Raw genomic sequence first — 13,892 nt, 5'->3', positions numbered from 1 at the left:
GACCTTGGTACCCAATTCTCCCACACACACCAACACACATTCTGCACATATTAGTGGGCAAGCACAAAAAACAGGCAACCAGCTCCCTGAGAAGTTCTTCTCCGTTATCTCAGTTTTTGTTATCTTCAAAAGGGTTCCCAATACTTGGCTACCTAGATTTTTAACACCTTGCTCACACAATGGTACAGAATCCACAAATCCCGAACCCCATTCATTTCCACCATTGTGGGAGATAACAATTCTGAATACCCCTTGCTGATCCGAAACAAAGATCACTGAAGCATTTATCGTAATCATCTCATTAATCTTTCAAATACTAAACACCCTGTACTGAATATTCTCAATTAGGTGCTGCAGATATTAGCTTGCTATCTCTGAGATACAGATTAATTCACATGTGATACACACACCCTACAGTTTCCACACTCAAGAACTTAAAAGTAAATTACAGAAAACATGGTCAAATGAAATATTCATTTTAACATCTTTTTTATTAAATTTAAGATGGAGATTACTTATTCTAGGTAGTACATGGAAAAACTGCCCCTTACTGAAGTCAAGAATCTGTGCCAAATCAGGGGCGCCTGGGTGGCTCAGTCAGTTAAGCGTCTGATTTTGGCTCAGGTCATGATCTTACAGTTCGTGGGTTTGAGCCCCATGTCAGGCTCTGTGTGGACAGCTCAGAGCCTGGAACCTTCTTCAGATTCTGTGTGTCTCCCTCTCTCTCTGCTCCTCCCTCGCTCATACTGTCTCTCTCTCAAAAATAAAACATTAAAAAAAAAGAATCTGTACCAAATCTTATTTCCTTTCCACTGAATATGAATGACTGGGGGTCTGAAAAGAACATGGGTGGAGAACACAAAAATCTGGGTCCCAGTTCCATATATGCAAATAACCATGTGATTCCTATTAGTTAGGAACTTTTGTGTTAAAGTTTCCCTAAAAGGTATTGTCTGGACAACTGAGATGCATTTTTTTTTAAGTTTACTTATTTATTTCGAGAGGGGTGCGGAGGAGCAAAGAGAGAGAGAGAGACAGAGAGAGAGAGAGAGAGAGAGAGAATCCCAAGCAGGCTTCATACTGTTTCAGCAGAGCCCAACATGGGGTCTTGATCTCACAAACCATGAGATAATTACCTGAACCAAAATCGAGTGGGACGCTCAACCTACTGAGCCACCCAGGCACCCCATGATGCCTATTAATGCATACGAAGACAAGTGACAGAGTAAAATAAATTAGGTAACATTACTTAACACACGTGTGTGCTTCTCCCAATCTAACCACCTATCCTATATATCACCTCTAACCCATTAGCCTACAGCACTTCATCAATCATATGCCAATTAAAAAAAAAAACTTACCTGCCTACTAATAAGGAACAGATTCTCTGGCCTAAGAACAAAACTTCAACCTATCTGTATAGCCTGATTGGCCACCACTTTGGCCATTTCTTCCCATTTCCTGTCTCTGTACTTGCCTCAGCTCCAGCTGCTCCCAATACCTGTTTGCACACACTCTCCAGGATCTCCCACCATCGAGCTCTGAGACCATCATAAATTCATCTCCATTTTCCCACTTCACCTGGCAGAAAGCCTATCCTGGGCACTTGGCTGGCAGCCAGACAAACCGAGCCTAGGAAAACAAGGACGAGGAGACCCCAGACCACAAAGCAGATCCTTGGAGCAGGCCTTAGGGAGAGGAGGGGGGTAGTCAGCAAAAGGAAACAGAAGCAAGCACAGGAAGTCCAAGGAATCCTTCACCCCATATGATCTGACTTCTGCCATAACCCATCCACTTGGCAGTCCCACACTCATACTCAATGCCCTTGTCTTCTGTATAAGCCACCTTTTCTCTCCACGCCCTTGACTTAGACTAGAGGAATGGATCCAGTATTCCCCCTAGGTCCCCAATCATATGCACAATATCGCCATCCCTGAACGTTTGCACTGCCTTTTTGAGTGCCTGCTCATGTGTCTGCCTCCCCACTGGGCTATGAGCTTCCTGAATGAACAGGGACCTAATTCATCTTTGTGTCCTCAAAACCCTGCAGAGCCCTTAGCCCATGGTAAATGATTTTTTAAAAAGTTCACTAAATAATTGAACAAATAAACGAAGTCTAGTTTAGAAATGTGACGGTGCCTAATTACTGACTGCTCCCCTAGCTTAGTGATCTGATTTCATCACAATGACCCTGGACAATACCCACCTTTTACTAATTCTCCTGTAGTAGGTCAGAAGCAACTTCCAGAGCCACTCCCCAGCAACCTTCGCTGGAAGGTTCTTCACTGGTATTGTCTCTGGTTATTTTTTATATTCCTTTAAATACAATGGTCACCCTGCACATACACGGTATCTTAATGTTCCAATTATCTTACTAGCAAGTTACTTAAAGTAAAAGGCAGTTGTGTTTTGTTTTGTTTTGTTTTGTTTACAGAATTTCACAATTACAGTTTATTTAAGTTCTTAAAAGTTGTATGATACCACTGCTATGGTCTGAATGTTCGTGCCTCTCCAAAATTTGTTAAGTTGAAGCCTGATGCTCAATGTGATGGTATTAAGAGGTGGGGCCTCTGCGAGGTGACTGGGTCACGAAAGGCAAGGCTCTCATGAGTGAGATTAGTGCCCTCATCAAAGGAAGATCCATTGCTCCTCTGCCATGTGAGGTTACAGTGAAAAGACAATAGAGAATGGGCCCTCACTACACACAGAATCTGCCAGTGCCTTGATCTTGGGCTGTCCAGCCTCCACAACTGTGAGGTTGTTCATAAGCCAGCCAATGTTATGGTATTTGTGCTACAGCAGCTTACGCAGACTAAAATAATTTCTAACAAATACTGACTTATCTCCTATGTGTAAGAAACTAGCTGGGTGGGGCCTAAAATTGTAAGACATCATCTTGTCTTTCATGGGGCTTTTTAGGTCAAAGAAATGACAGCAAGCAGGATGCTCTGTAGGCAGGAAGAGGCCAGGGTCAGGTTCAAAGGAAAGGCAGGGACGAAGCAGGCCCTGTGTCAGGAACCAAGTAATCATAGCAGCAGGTTTACCCAGAGCACCAACTGTCACTCTTTAAAGGCAATCCTTTCGGGAACTCTCTTCCTCTTCAGACATCAGGATCAAAACAAAACAAACAAACAAACAAACAATCATCCAACAATTTATTAAGCTAAGACAGCTAATAAATATTTTAAGCTGTGAGAACTCTTCAGTGTGGCATTTTTGTATTGGATAATAAAGGAAAAATCTGACCTGGCGAAAGCAGAGTTGTGAGAATCACCCCAGAGGAGCCCCAAGTGGCCAACTGCTTTAGCAAACACCTTAGAAGATGAACAATGACAATGGACCACACGTAAAGGTGAAGGGCACAGCTATAACATATATATAACACGTAACACATATAACATGGCAGAGTTTCATCCTTTCCCAAAGGTCATCTCCAACCGTGTGTAACTGCATATACCCATTCTTTAGAGATTTAGTTTTTTTGTTTTTTTTTTGTTTTTTTAAATTCTTTTCTTAACGTTTTATTTATTTTTGAGAGACAGAGTGAGACAGAGCACAAGTTGGGGAGGGGCAGAGAGGGAGACACAGAATCGAAAGCAGGCTCTGAGCTGTCAGCGCGGAGCCTGACGTGGGGCTCAAACCCACAAACCGCGAGATCATGACCTGAGCCGAAGTCGGATGCTCAACTGACTGAGCCACCCAGATGCCCCTAGAGATTTAGTTTCTAGCATAAGAATTCTAAACTAGCATATTTCTTTTCATAGACACGTTATAAGATACCATCACAATATCTGAACTTGAGTCAAAATTAAACGACTTTCTCCAATTCGGAAACCTACATTTTCTCCCCTTTATTATCTATCTGCAGGGGGTTTTTGCATCATTTCTAAATTCAGCAGATCTTCCCTACTTAAAACAAAAAAACAAACAAAAAAATAACACGTGATATAAATTCAGAGAGTTAAAATATAAAGGCTGAACCTATTAGCCACACCTTAGAAAGAATGCAGTCACTCCCTTTCTCTCACTTATAATCCTACCAGGGAAGGGAAAGGGAGGGAAAACCAGCTTACTGGTTACCTTATTTATTTTCTACAATCCTGTGATAGGTTTGACTTACCTTCCTTTTAACAGATGAAGGAAGTGAGGCTAGATTACCCAAGGACACAGAGCTAGTATGTGCTGGAATTAGGACTCACACCCCACTGTGAGTCCAAAAACTCTCATGTCCTTGTTCACGAGAACGGAAGCCAATGCTTGGTGGATGGTGTTAGAGAGGAAGCAAAAGAGGCATGTAGAGATTTGCCATAAGGCTTTAAATTATACCTATCCGATGCTGCTCCTAAAAACAGAATTTGATGTCAAGTGTCTCACTGTAGAAAAACATAACTACTCAGATGATTTGGCTGTCTGGAATTACCCAGGCTGGCAGACGCGGAGAGAAGGTGGGTCTCCTTCAGAAGAACCCACTCCGTCACTCTGTCGCCCCTCATTGATATCCAGCTATAGAAACAATGGCTCGCTGAATGGGAAGGAGGGAAGGAAGGAGAGAGAGAGGAGGATAGGAGGGAAGGAAACTCTTGTGTATAAACTTCTAGGAATTTGGCCATGCATATACACTTTGCCAGAGACATTTTTCCTTAGCAAAGGGAAACGTGAGAACATGTCACTATTTTCAAAACGAACCCCAGAATAGCATGCTCTGGTCCACTCTTTCCTTTGGAGCTGACTTTTGTCTCGACCTTTTGCAGGAAGCACACTGACTAGTACAGGCACACTGTCTGGAAACAGGCTTTTTTTCTCTAAGAGAACAACGAAATTCCATGTTTTATAGGTACATTCCGAAAGACACAAGCTGATAAACTCTAATGTTTTACCGACATGAGCAATTGAAAAATGAGACATTTGCCATCGATTTTAGAACGTGATATCCACCCTTAGGAGGCATATTTGCCTCCTAACCCGACGAGATGAGGCACAGTGTGGAGGACTGTACCAGCTTTGTAGAGAAGCAGTCTGATCGTCCAGAGACTGCCGCCAGAGGCTCATCTCAGTTTGCTTAACAACTGACCTGGGGCCAGTGCTCCAAATCCCACTTGGGGGGTGGGGGCGACTGTGCCCAACTTCTCTTCCCCAGGACACCTGCGATTCTCCTCACCCCCACGAGGGAGGCTGGAAAGTTTCTCTTAGCCCTATACAGCTTGAACACAAATTAAATTCTTTGGTGCCGGAGGAGGGCTTTGCTCCTGAGCCCTAGAAGGCACTCTCATGCCCTGGCCCCCTAAAAAGGAAGGACGAATGAACAGGGAAGCCCTAAGCAGACTCTGCAGGTTACCAAGGGGGGGTTAAGTACACCTGTGACCTGTAGGTCTGGGCCGCACCAGAAGGTACTTTGCCCTAAAAAGCCATTGTTTGGAGCAAACGTGAACAGGAGTTTGAGTATAAAGGCTGAAAATACACACTTTCCACTACCGCATTTATACTGCATTGTAAGGGTTCCTTTGTAAGCCTAACTCCTCTACTAGGCTAGGAGCTCCCTGAGTCTGGGACTGTGTCCTCAAGGCCTTAGCCACTGTTGGGCTGACAGTGAAAGTCACACCATGCTTGCTGAATATGAGAAAAAAAATAAATGCTACAAACGCAAAGAGGGCTGCCCCCAAATGATAACGTAAGTTTGAAAGCTGATGTGGCACTGAAGTATTTACAAGAGAGAGCACAGAGACTGACTGTATGGAATCATCAGCAGCATCAAATCCTAAGTATCTGACGATCTGGAGAGCAGAGTATTTGAGCACAACCGTGGATGTCAAGATGGGTCTAGAGATTGCTGCTCATTGACATATACCTCTCAGTGTGACGTACGAGGGAAAACTATTTAGAAATAGGGAAATTGAAAAAAAAAATGAGCCTTGCACTAACTAGATTCAGATAATTCAGTATTTTCACCACTAAACCGCAGAGATCTAGATTACTAGGGAATAGCAATTGTTTCGAATGAAATCTCACTCTGGGTGAGCTAGTTAGTGTTAGCTTAATGAGTTTTTTGTGTACTAGGCTTAATAAAAAAAAAAGCGTTATTAGTCGCTTCACACAAATATGGTAGAGTTGATGAATTACTCGTAAGGAAGGCAAATAACCCCTAGTCCTTTTTCGTAATTCTCTTATTTCAAAATACAGAAGTTTACCCTTAAGCACGTAGAATCTTTGATGAAGATATAGGGCCAGATAAATGAAGTGATCTGCTCAAGTCACATGGCTAATTAATGATAAAGTGTAAGATTAGAATGTAGGTCTTGCAACCCCGTATCTGCTATACTTTCCACCACATTAGTGGTTTTCAATTCGCGTCCTGCAGATCCTGCCGGCGCCCTGGACAGGACATGGGGGCTTGAAGGGCACTGTTCCACTGTTGGTCTCATGCTTTCTGTTCAGGTAGGCACACTGGACTTTAGCGCATAGGTATCCAGATTTGTGGATTTCATGCCAGTAAAAAAAAAAAAAAACAAAAAACTATATACAATTACCATCATGTCAAAAGAGAAGGGATATTTTATGTACACATTGAAAAAAATTTTAAGAAGAGATATTTTAATGCAAAAGACTTTGGGAAGGACAGAATCTCAAAATAAATGGAGATTCTTTTTTTTAATGTCTATTATTTATTTTTGAGAGAGAGAGAGGGACAGAGTACAAGCGGGGGAGGGGCAAGGAGAGAGGGAGACACAGAATCCAAGGCAGGTTCCAGGTCCCGAGTTGTCAGCACAGAGCCCAACACAGGGCTCGAACCCAGGAACTGTGAGATCATGATCTGACCTAAAGTCGGATGCTTAACTGACTGAGCCACCCAGGCATCCCAAATGGAGATTCTTGATAAAGCACAACACTACCCCACATTGTCCTCATTTCTTAACGATCACAGAAAAAAGCCGGTACGGAAAGTCACTGTTCTGTGGACCTGAATTTGGGAAGCAATTGTTTTATGGAAAGAACATAGAATTTGGGTCTTAAACACATCATAGTTATGGGGCATCCTCAGGTGAGTCCTTTTGATCTCTGTCTTCTATCCGCAAAGTTCAGTAACTCCTCACCCACCCACTGCTAGGTTTATTCCTCCACCGAAGAATTGAGTTTGGTTATTCTCACAATGTGGCCTCAGGACTCCCTGCGGTACAGGACTCATCTGAGGTACATATTACAAGCCCAAGTTCCTTGGCCCCACCCTGGGTGCAGTTCTCGGGAATGGGGTCTAATTCTAAGGAAACCCAGGTTCTTATTTTTCAGATGATGGTTGATAATATCTGCCCTAATCACTGCAGAGGCTGGTGGTAATATTACAAGGATAGAATTCCTTTGAGAATCTGCAGCAGCTGTAAAAGTGGAAATGAGAACAGGAAACAAACAAGAGCAAGAACGACAAGAATGAAGAGAGTATCTGAAGAAGCCAAATCACTCATGTTTTCACAGTCTGTATTCTCATCCTATGAACAGGGGTTGTGAACACGACTGGTGACTTTTTAACCCCCTTTTAGAAGCTAAACTATTTTCAAGCAATATCTTTTAAAAAAACAATTTAATGTTTATATATTTCTGAGACAGAGACAGAGCATGAGTAGGGGAGGGGCAGAGAGAGAGGGAGACACAGAATCCAAAGCAGGCTCCAGGCCCTGAGCTGTCAGCACAGAGCCCGACGCGGGGCTCGAACTCACAAACCGTGAGATCGTGACCTGAGCCGAAGTCAGTTGCTCAACCGACTGAGCCACCCAGGCGCTCCTCAAGTAGTATCTTTCAATGAAGCATCATCTTTAGATAAATGCAGAGTTGCCCTGATAGACGTGACCAGGCACCCTGTCCCTTCAGCATCCCCTCTCAGATACCAGTAGCCTCTGAGGTCCCCCACAGTAGATGATAACAGAATGGTCTGATGATCTTTGAGGCATCATTCCGGCTCCAGAGAAGGTAAATCTAACCATCAAGCACCAGTCATCAACCAATGCCCCTGGTGTGACTATCATCAGCATAATCAGAAGATACTACCCTTAACTTAAAAAAAAAAAAATCCATTACTGTTCTTAAGGCAGAGGTTCTAACCAAGTAAACCGTCTCCTTTCTTTCTTCATAGGACCTATGGAATCTGTCCCTTACTTTCCATCCTCCATGGCCACAGCCACAGTATAAATCTCTAGAAAGTATCTGAGACACTCAGATAGTTTTGTAAACTTCCTGGTGTTTTCTTTCTTCATGTATAAATGTGTATGTTATGTCTCAATTTTTGTGCTTTAAGAATGACATTTTCAGACAAAAACAAAAACAAAAAGCCAAGATGGCGGCCACCACGAAGAAGACGGCTGCAGAAGTTGTCAATGTTACTTTTGAAGATCAACAAAAGATAGACAAATTGGCACGGAATACAAGTAGCATCACAGAGCTGAAAGAGGAAATAGAAGTAAAAAAGAAACAACTCCAAAACTTAGGAGATGCTTGTAAGGACATCATGCTTGCGGATGATGATTGCTTAATGATACCCTATCAAATTGGGATGTTTTCATTAGCCATTCTCAAGAAGAAACACAGGAAATGTTAGAAGAAGCAAAGAAAAATTTGCAAGAAGAAATTGATCCCCTAGAAGCCAAAGTGGAATCAATTCAGGGGGCGTTAGCAGATTTGAAAGTTCAGTTATACACAAAATTCGGGAGCAACATCAACCTTGAAGCTGATGACAGTTAAACATTTTATAATACTTTTTTAAAATGTGTTTAATAAACTTGAATATCGTTTAAAATGACAATTTCCCTTCTTCAAATGACATAGAAAGCAAAACTTTCTCTTTTTAATTTTTCATTTATTGAATGGAAACTTGCCTATTTTCACCTGTCTTGCTTATTTATGTTTTTAACAGAAGAGAGTATTCATCTATGTATTTTGCATAACTATTCTATCAAGTGTAGGGGCTTTATGTCATGTTATTAAAATTGGTTAAGCAGCAACAAAAAAAGGCTGTCCCGACCTTCAGACCCCTTTAGTTAACTGCAAGCCTTCTTTCTAACTCCTTGTCTTGTCACAAATCCAACTGTGATCAGGTTTCTGTTCCTATCCCTACAGTCCTCACAGGGATACTTCAAACTCATCACCTGCCAACTGCTCACATTCTGTGGCTGCTTTCATTGACGAGCACATTTGTCTAGGGCTCTTGCTGAACAATCAGGCTCCAACCTCTTGATCCCCACCCTTGACATGTATTTCACTCAGTGCCCCCATCTTGGTGGACAGAAGATTCCACCGTTCACCTAGGTGTTGAGGTCAAATCTTTGGATTCGTTCCTGACACATTTGCTCTCCTCGTGTCCTATTCAGCCTGAGTCCTGTCACAGCCATGAAAGAATGGCCACTTTTCTTCCGCCGTGTTCAGCTCACTCCGCTCCAGCTTCCTGGATTGTTTGCTGTTCAGGCACATCAAGCACATTCCAGTTTGTCCATGCTGGGTCCTCTACCTGGAATACTCCCCCCCCCACCCCCAACACACACATATCTGCATGGATACAATCGTTCTTTCCATTCAGGTTTCTGTTTGAATGTCATCGCTTCATAGAGGTCTTACCTAACCACCCTATTTAGAACAGTCCTTCCAGGGGCGCCTGGGTGGTTCAGTAGGTTGAGCGTCCAACTTCAGCTTAGGTCATGCATGATCTCACGGTTTGTGAGCTCGAGCCCCGCATCAGCCTTGCTGCTGTCAGCATAGATCCCACTTCCGATCCTCTGTCCCCCTCTCTGCCCCTACCCTACTTGTGTGTGCGTGTGCTCTCTCTCTCTCTCTCAAACATAAATAAAACATTTTAAAAAATTTAAAAAATGGTGCCTCCGTTGCTCTATCTTTACCCTGATTTATTTTTTTTTTTCATAATATTACCACCTGAAATTCAATTATACACACTTTCGTTGATATGTTTACTATCTGGTTCTGTTCTCCTGAGATATTCAGCCACATGAGTTCTGAAATGTTAACTGTGTTTTTAACCCAGTATCCCCAGTGTTAAGAATAATACAGACTCTTAGAAGGCGTCTGATCAATACTAGGAAGGAAAGAAAGGGAAAAATTTGATTTTGTTCTTAAAGCCCTCATTTCATCAACTACCCTTTTACACTTAATGTCAACGTACATTGACATATTTAAAAAACTTAATTGCGGTAAAATACACATGAAATTTACTGTCTTAACCATTTTCGAGTGTATAGTTCAGGGGCATTCACATTGTTGTACAACCATCACCATCCTCTATCTCCAAAACTCTTCTCATTTTGCAAAACTAAAACTTTGTACCTATTAGAGAACAGCTCCCCATTTCTCCCACCTCTAGTCCCCGGAAACCACTATTGTACCTTCTGTTTCTGTGAAGTCGACTATCTAGGTATCTCATACAGGTGGAATCCTACAGTATTTGTCTTCTTTGTGACTGGCTTATTTCACTTAGCATAATGTCCTCGAGGTTCATCCGCGTTGTAGCATGTCGCTCAGTGTCAGAACTTCCTTCCTTTTTGAGGCTGAATGATACCGCACTTGTATGTGTATAACACGTTTTGTTTACCCATTTGCCCATCAACTGGACAACTGGGTTGCTTCTGCCTTTTGGCTATTTTGAATAATGCTGCTGTGAAAATGAGTGTACAAATATCTCTTTGAGACCCTGCTTTAAATTCTTTTGGACACATACCCAGAAGTAGAATTCCTGGATCATATGGTAATTCTATTTTTACTTTTTTTGAGCATCTGCCATGCTGTTTTCCATAGCAGCTGCATCATTTTGTATTCCTACCAGCAGTGAACAAGTGTTCCAATTCCTCCCCATCCTCACCAATACTTGTCATTTTCTGTTTTTTGGATAGTAGTCATCCTAAGGGGTGTGAGGATGTCGTTCATTTGGTTTTGATTTGCATTTCTCTCATGAATAGTGATATTGAGCATCTTTCACATACCTGTTGGCCATTTGTATGTCTTTTCCGGAGAAAGGTCTATTCAAGTCCTTCGCCCATTTTTGAAGTTTTGGGTTGTTTGTTTCTTACTGTTGCTGTTGAGCTGTAGGAGTTCTTTGTATATTCTGGGTATTAATCCTTTATGATAGATGTATGATTTATAAATTACTTTCTCTCATTCAGGGGGTTGCTAAATACTGTATATTTTTAATTCCTTGAGTTGGTTGGTGTCCTCTTAACCTGTCCATAATTTATTTTGGAGGGTCTACTCCTAGAGAAGAGAGATGGTGCCTCGGTTTGACCCGTGCAATTCTTAGCAAACAAGGCTGTCTATGTAGGCTTTCAGAGGATGATTACAAAACGATGCAGGATACTATTGGTATCACTTTTCGTTCAATAGTGGCCAACAAATGAAAGTACAACTGGTAATTAAAAGCACATAATGTTGCCTGATTATGAATAAAATGTCCCAGCTCACTAGAGCATAATTCCTACAGCATTAGTGGAGAATTAACTAGCTTTATTAAAGATTTGGAGGACTAGTCACTTTTTCATCATCCTTTAATTAAAACCTCTACATCTTGCACTTGAAAGCCTTTGTTTCTTACCCATTATTTTCATTCTTTATTCTGTCTTTAAAAAACGAGGATGAAAAATTTTAAAAAGCACAAAAGTTTTTAAATGAGCTTTTCATGCTCTGTAATAATAGAAAGGCATAGTTTTCTAAAATATTGAGGAAACATAAGATTTTAATGTTCTTTGAACTAGAAGGCCAAGAAAAAGAAGAAAAGCAGTGTGGTTAGCAGAACATTTTGGATCTATTCTTCTTTTATAGGCTGAAAGAAATTTATATTAATATACAATTTCTTCCCACCTCCCTGTTTACACCAGATTAAAGATATCACGGTCCACGGGTACCAGTTCAAAGACTTACGGCACAAATCGTCCAGTCATAGCATAGCTTACTTTACTTCTTTGTGTGGAATAGTTATTTGCCCTTGGAAAATGGCACAGCAAGACAGCCTCCCTCAACCTTGGCTCCCCTCCCCTCCCAAAGACCCACACCTGAGTGCTACACACAGTGCTGGATGGACACATACAGACATTCAAAAGAAGTTGCTGAAATTAATTAATAATTTAAATCCTATTAGCCAGGATTTGTTGGGTATTATGTGCCAGACTTCCTGCTGTGTGCTTCACAGTCATGATGTCACAATGCCAGAGGCAACTCTTGTCACTTCGTGACCATGAAACTATTTACACTCAATTCCATATTTCTCCCCATAAGCCCCCAGTTATGGACTTTTTCCCCCCTCTAAAACTTCTACTGTATGCTACTTAAGGAAAGGAAAAGTTGCTTGGTATTTTTTATTTTGATTTTGGGACTCCCATCTCTAAATCCTTTTATGCAAGTAGACCTTATTACATAGGTAATTTCAGCCCAGCTGAGAAGAAATCTAGGAATAACATATTTTTTGTTTCATCTTCTGTTACTGAATGTAGCCTGATGCCTTTTGCAAGAAGAAAAAAACTGACATTACGTATGTGATAAAGAATCTGAGTGATAGAAAGCAGTAAGAGAGCCAGGTAACTTTCTACACCAGGATTATTATTTGTATGATTAAAATATAAAGACACCTGAATTTATCTTTTCTGTTTATTCTATTTGAATCTCATAAAGTCTATGTCTCTGCTTTCTTCTAAATATTGTTTTCCGTATTTCACACATCTAATTAGGTAAACACAATGCAAAGTGAGATGATACACTGTTTGGAAAACCATAAAATTACAGAGTTGATAGACTTCCATTATAATCCAATTTTCATTCTGTCATAATTTTCCAAAAGGGCTTCCTTTGGGGTTGAAACTTTCTAAGCTTGATTTCAGCTCAAAGCGGAGTGTTTTGATTCACCTGAATTTGGAGAAGGAAGATTCAACTCAACCCTTTACTCTGCTGATGATATGAATTTCTTTCCTAGCAAAACAGATCAGGCTTAATCTCTTTTTTTTTTTTTTTTTTTTTTGATGTAGCCTCTGACACATTTCGGGAGCCACTCTCCTTAATTCTTGGGCACTTAACAAAATTATTCCAGTCATGCAAGTGGTACAGAAGATGATGACATAATGATGAGGTCACATTCATTGCCCCGTCTCTGTCCAGTCCTACCTCTAGCACAGTGTACACCCTAGTACAAGCCCATCTTATGCATAGGCCTATTGTCTTCCTATAGATAACCTAGAACTGCTGGGTCAAATGGAATGTGTATTTTTTTTTTAATTTTTTTTCAACGTTTTTTATTTATTTTTGGGACAGAGAGAGACAGAGCATGAACGGGGGAGGGGCAGAGAGAGAGGGAGACACAGAATCGGAAACAGGCTCCAGGCTCCGAGCCATCAGCCCAGAGCCCGACGCGGGGCTCGAACTCACCGACCGCGAGATCGTGACCTGGCTGAAGTCGGATGCTTAACCGACTGCGCCACCCAGGCGCCCCTGGAATGTGTATTTTAAACAGTAATATATGCTGCTAAACTATCTTCCAAAAGGACTGCACTAAATTAGTATGTATAATTTCACTTAAAGTACATACATGAGAGTATCTATTTCCTATTTTCATCAACAATGACATTACCATTCTCTTGGATAAAACTTTCTTCATTGTTATTTTAATATGAAATTCCAAAATTGGTATGAGTCTGCTAACATAATTCTCTTTCTTAGGCCATTTGTTTTTTTTTTTCAAACAGAAATTTTTTCCTTATCCTAGGAGTTCTGAAATTTCATCAAGATGCACCTAGCTATATGTTATTTTTCTTTCACTGTGCTAGAAGTCTGCCAAGCCATTTAATCCCAAAACACAAAGTTTGTCTTCAACTTAGAGAAAATATCTTTTTTTTTTTTAAGTCCATTTATTTATTTGGGGAGAGAGA

General features: G+C 41.2%; 1 protein-coding gene and 1 pseudogene across 16 annotated transcripts in view; one reads left to right on the top strand and one right to left on the bottom strand.

Moving 5' to 3' along the window:
• Window positions 1-13,892, bottom strand: part of ENOX1 (ecto-NOX disulfide-thiol exchanger 1) — a 579,959-nt gene that overhangs the window by 323,355 nt on the left and 242,712 nt on the right. The gene's annotated exons all lie outside the window — the stretch shown is intronic.
• LOC123384242 lies at window positions 8,321-8,724 on the top strand (annotated as a pseudogene).

This window comes from Felis catus, chromosome A1, assembly GCF_018350175.1.
Source record: "Felis catus isolate Fca126 chromosome A1, F.catus_Fca126_mat1.0, whole genome shotgun sequence".
NCBI classification, from domain to species: Eukaryota; Metazoa; Chordata; class Mammalia; order Carnivora; family Felidae; genus Felis; species Felis catus.
The sequence above is the reverse complement of the archived record's forward strand: the minus strand, read 5'-3'. Positions and strand labels throughout refer to the sequence as shown.